We start from the raw sequence: 5,801 nt of genomic DNA, 5'->3' as shown, positions 1-5,801 counted from the left end.
CCGGAAACTATTGTGTACCTTTCACCGGATCTAACCTTACGTTAGAATCTAGTTTTTTATTCCTTCGCTTTTATTTTTCTGTTTGATTGAAGAATTCAAGAACAAATCCAACCGGCCTGTGGTGGAGTGTTCAAGACTGCTATTTAATTTCTCAGGTTCTTTAATTATTGTTTGAATTTATATATGCCCTGCTTTATCGTTTATTTATATTATTTTCCTGAGATGAATCTGTTTATACATGATAATTATTTAAGTCTGTTTAGCATGTCTGGCTGATTTATTTAGGTATCGGTATGTAAAGTAAGCGGAATAAGGAATCAAAACCAAATTGGTTTAATTAAGTTTAAAATTAAAATCACTCTTTTTACGGTCTCAATTTACAGGTTTAATAACAAGGTTTTTGTACGAAAGTAAAAGACATAAAGAAGTTAAAAGCAATAGAGCGAGAGTTTGAGTTTTTGACTGGACAGTGTAAATTGAACATTAATTCTAGATCAGGGCGAGAGCAAGTTTTAGAGTTAATTAAATTCTAATCTTTTTCAAAAAGTATTTTTAAAGATTGAATGTGAGGACGAGAGTTAAGCATTTGAATTTAATTATATAACCTAAGTCAACAGAGCGAGAGTTTGAGATAAGGATGTTTAAACGATTAGTGTTTTCTTAAAAAGAGTTTCTACGGATCCTATTGTTTTCAAAAAGTGGTTTTTGACTTAACTATAAGTGACAGCTACGTTAATATAAAATCATAGTTTATTCAACAGAGCGAGAGTTTGAGATAAGACTTTTAATCAATAGTGTCAACTGAAAAGATTTATTTTAAAACCAAGAAACTAACGAAGAATTGATTCCCTAATTACGACGAACCATACCGATATCCGCTTATTAGATATTATATTTATTTTAGATCTTATTTTAGTTTTAGTTTTTCCCCCAAAACAATCAAAGTATTACCTGCCTTAGCTTTACGAAGTAACCTTAGATAACGGTATATCGATTCATAAGTCCCTGTGGGATCGATATCTTTTAAAACTACGCGATAGAACTGTGCACTTGCAGTTTGTACCCCAAATTCGACTCATAAAGTCGCGATCAAGTTTTTGGCACCGTTGTCGGGGACTTTTATTTAGTCGATATCGTAACTCTTCTATTACGCTGTAGAGACTAAGGCTTTTCTTTTTCTTTTCTTTCTTTCGTTGATTTGTATGCCACACACTCGCTCACAAGGCGAGCCGCTCTACTTACGAATCAACGATATCGAACTATATCTCCGAGTCTTACGACGAATTCGGGAATATCGTGCTGCAAACAATCTCCCTCCTGTTGAACTTCCTGATTTCAAAAATATTTTCCCTTCGATACCCGAGATGGCAGAACCAGCTCGTGCTCTTAGAGATTACGCCGCTCCATCGCAAGATGAACCGCATTCAAGTATTGTTCCACCCGCAATCGAAGCAAACAACTTTGAACTTAAACCTTCACTGTTGCAGGCAGTGCAACAGAACCAATTCTCTGGAAATCCTACCGAGGATCCAAACCTTCATTTATCCGTATTTGTCCAATATGCTAATACTGTTAAAGCTAATGGTGTCACTTCAGAGGCAATTCGACTTCGTCTTTTTCCTTTCTCGTTAAGAGATAGCGCTAGAAGATGGCTTCAATCTCTTCCTTCCAACTCAGTCACCACATGGAACGAGTTGAAGAAAGTTTTTCTTGCTCGATATTTTCCGCCAAGCAAAACAGCTATGTTAAGAGCCCAGATAAATGGATTTAAACAGAAAGATAACGAGTCTCTTTTCGAAGCATGGCAAAGATACAAAGACATGATGAGACTTTGTCCACACCATGGTTTAGAAGACTGGTTAGTAATTCATACCTTCTATAATGGTCTCCTGTACAACACGAGGTTAACAATAGATGCCGCCGCAGGTGGTGCACTAATGAACAAACCTTATGCTGATGCTTATCAACTTATCGAAAGCATGGCTCAAAACCACTATCAGTGGGGAAGCGAACGAACAATGGTAGAAAAACCTCAAACGAAAACTGGCATGTACGAGATAAGTAACCTTGATCATGTTAATGCAAAAGTGGACGCTCTGGTCCAGAAAATTGAAAGTTTAAATGTATCACCTCCAGCCACCGTGGTTGCCATAACTCAGAATTGCGAAGTCTGTGGAATCCAAGGCCACACTCCTGTAGATTGTCAACTCCTAACAGGAATCCAAGCGGAGCAAGTAAACTATGCTCAAGGAAGCCCCTACTCGCATACCTATAACTCAAATTGGAAGAATCATCCCAATTTTTCATATAAGAGTAATAATGCTTTATACGCACCTGGACAATCTCCAAATCAAGCCCCAGCTATACCTCCGGGATATCAGAAGCCGATCCCATCTACACCTAATAATAACGCCCCTAGGAAATCCAACTTGGAAATCATGATGGAAAACTTTATAGCTTCTCAACAGCAAACCAATAAAGATTTCCTAAACCAGAATGTACACACTGGCGAACAAATTAAACAACTAGCAAGTAAAGTAGATGCCCTGGCTACCCATAACAAAATGCTGGAAACGCAAATTTCACAAGTAGCTCAACAACAAGCGCCTACTGCTGCCCCAACTGGTACATTTCCTGGCCAACCCCAACCTAACCCAAGAAGCCACGCTCATGCAATTATACTGAGAAGTGGAATGGAAGTGGAAGGACCGTCTGACCCAAGGATAGAAAACCAAAACTCTAAAAAGTCAACTGAGGAGGAAAGTGAACCTAAGGAAAAGGAAGAGAGTAATAAGGAAACCATAGAAAAGAAGGAACCTTATGTACCTCCACCACCTTATAAACCACCGATCCCTTACCCTCAAAGGCTTATTAAAACCAAAGATGCGGGCCAATTCAAAAAATTTGTTGACCTACTAAAACAATTAAACGTCACAATTCCGTTTACAGAAGCTATTACGCAGATGCCCTCATATGCCAAGTTTTTAAAAGAAATTCTTTCTAATAAAAGGAAACTTGAAGATATCGAAACCGTTACACTCACCGCTGAATGTAGCACTATAATCCAGAATATGCCTCCTAAACTTAAAGACCCAGGTAGTTTCTCTATACCCTGTCACATAGGAAAATTTGTCATTGACAAAGCCTTATGTGATTTAGGAGCCGGTATTAGTGTTATGCCTTTATCCATATGCAAGAGACTTGAAATGGGAGAATTAAGACCAACTAAAATGTCTGTGCAACTAGCAGATCTTTCCGTCAAATATCCTGTAGGAATTCTTGAAAACGTTCCAGTGCGCATAGGTCAATTCTACATTCCAACTGATTTTATAATTATGGATATTAGAGAAGATGAAGTTACACCCATTATACTGGGAAGACCGTTCTTAGCAACAGCCGGTGCGATCATAGACGTAAAACGAGGACGACTCACTTTCGAAGTAGGAGAAGAGAAAATTGAGTTCATTCTTTCCCAATTTTTGAAAGCACCTGCAATAGAAGATACATGTTACTTCATGGATATCATCGATGAATGCATAAAAGAAACGGAGTTAGAAAAAGACAAATCATCTGACTATCTTGTGGAAGACAAACTCAACCAATGTTTAGCAATAACACCGGACCCTACGCAATGCCTTAAGAAACCAACCTTAGACCTGAAAACACTTCCCAAAAATCTGAGATATGAATTCCTAGACTTAGAACATGAACGACCAGTGATAGTTAATGCTGACCTAGGAAAACTCGAAACAGAAAAACTCCTGCATATCTTAAGAAAATATCCAACCGCACTAGGATACAACATTACCGATCTTAAAGGAATAAGTCCTTCTATTTGTATGCACCGCATCATGCTAGAAGAAGACTGTAAAACTTCTAGGGAACACCAGAGAAGACTAAACCCGATCCTGAGTGAGGTAGTGAAGAAGGAAATAACCAAGTTATTAGAGGCAGGTATCATATATCCTATATCTGATAGCAAATGGGTTAGTCCTGTACACGTAGTACCAAAGAAAGGAGGTGTAACAGTCATTGAAAATGAAAAAGGAGAAACTATAACCAAACGAATCGAATCGGGATGGAGAATGTGCATTGACTATAGGAAACTAAACAAAGCAACCCGAAAAGACCATTTCCCTTTACCATTCATTGACCAGATGTTAGAACGATTAGCAAAACATTCTCATTTCTGCTATCTAGACGGTTACTCAGGTTTCTTTCAAATACCAATTCACCCTGATGACCAAGAAAAGACAACGTTCACGTGTCCTTTTGGTACCTTCGCTTATAGACGAATGTCGTTTGGCTTGTGTAATACTCCTGCAACCTTCCAAAGATGCATGATGGCAATATTCGTCGATTTTCTAGAAAACATCATGGAAGTATTTATGGATGACTTTTCCGTATGCGGACAAAGCTTTGAAGAATGCCTTGAAAACCTAGAGAGAGTTCTAGAGCGATGTGTAAAAGTAAACCTAGTACTTAATTGGGAAAAATGCCACTTTATGGTACAAGAAGGAATTGTTTTAGGACACATCATCTCGAACAGAGGAATTGAAGTAGACAAAGCTAAAATAGAGGTAATCGAAAATCTTCAACCCCCGAAAACTGTGAGAGAAGTACGAAGCTTCTTAGGACATGCCGGTTTTTACCGACGATTCATTAAAGACTTCTCTAAAATAACTAAACCTTTAACCGGGCTATTAATGAAAGATGCTGAATTCATATTCGACAATAAATGTTTAGAAGCATTTCAAACGCTTAAACAAGCACTGATCTCCGCACCCATAATGCAGACACCAGATTGGAATGAACCATTCGAAATAATGTGTGATGCTAGTGATTACGCTGTAGGTGCTGTTTTAGGACAACGAAAGGATAAAACGCTTCATGTTATATATTACGCAAGTAGAACTCTAGATGAAGCACAAATGAATTACGCCACAACCGAGAACGAACTTCTAGCAGTAGTGTTTGCGCTAGATAAATTTCGTTCTTACTTGGTCGGAGCCAAAATAATCATCTACACTGACCACGCTGCTATCAAATACCTCTTAACAAAAAAGGATGTTAAACCTAGACTCCTAAGGTGGATCCTGTTGCTACAAGAGTTCGATCTGGAAATCAAAGACAAGAAAGGAACTGAAAACGTAGTAGCAGATCACCTCTCTAGACTTGAGAACCTTGAACCGGAAAGAACATCGATCAACGATGATTTCTCGTACGATAAACTTATAGCTACTTTGGAAGAAAATAAAGCTGATAAACAGGTAGAAACCACCTTAGCTATATCTGTTACACCGTGGTACGCTGACCTCATCAATTATTTAGCTGTCGGAATAGTTCCACCTACCTTATCTTACCAGCAGAAGAAACGATTCTTCTATGACATAAAACACTATTACTGGGATGACCCCTTACTTTTTAAAAGAGGCCCCGATGGTATTTTCCGTCGGTGTATACCCGAAGAAGAGGTAGAAAATATAATCCAACACTGTCACTCCGCTCCTTATGGTGGACATGCAAGTACATCCAAGACCTGCTCTAAAATCCTACAAGCCGGTTTTTATTGGCCAAATATATGGAAGGATGTACATGCAGCTATTAAGAAATGTGACAGATGTCAACGCACAGGAAACATATCTAGACGTGACGAGATGCCATAAAAGGGCGTCTTGGAAGTAGAGATTTTCGACGTGTGGGGAATAGACTTCATGGGACCTTTTCCATCCTCTTTCGGTAACAAATACATACTCGTGGCAGTTGACTACGTATCAAAATGGATTGAAGCTATAGCTTCT

At 38.5% G+C, this 5,801-nt stretch overlaps 1 non-coding gene across 1 annotated transcript; it reads right to left on the bottom strand.

Moving 5' to 3' along the window:
* Positions 1-1,742: 1,742 nt before the first annotated feature.
* LOC127109247 (small nucleolar RNA R71) lies at positions 1,743-1,849 on the bottom strand. The gene has a single exon (XR_007796577.1). It is a non-coding gene; the product is annotated as a small nucleolar RNA R71 (small nucleolar RNA).
* Between the last annotated feature and the right edge of the window lie 3,952 nt (positions 1,850-5,801).

This window comes from Lathyrus oleraceus, chromosome 7 (genome assembly GCF_024323335.1).
Source record: "Lathyrus oleraceus cultivar Zhongwan6 chromosome 7, CAAS_Psat_ZW6_1.0, whole genome shotgun sequence".
In the NCBI taxonomy this organism is placed as follows: Eukaryota; Viridiplantae; Streptophyta; class Magnoliopsida; order Fabales; family Fabaceae; genus Lathyrus; species Lathyrus oleraceus.
Note: the sequence above shows the minus strand (reverse complement) of the source record. Positions and strands in the feature narration are given on the sequence as shown.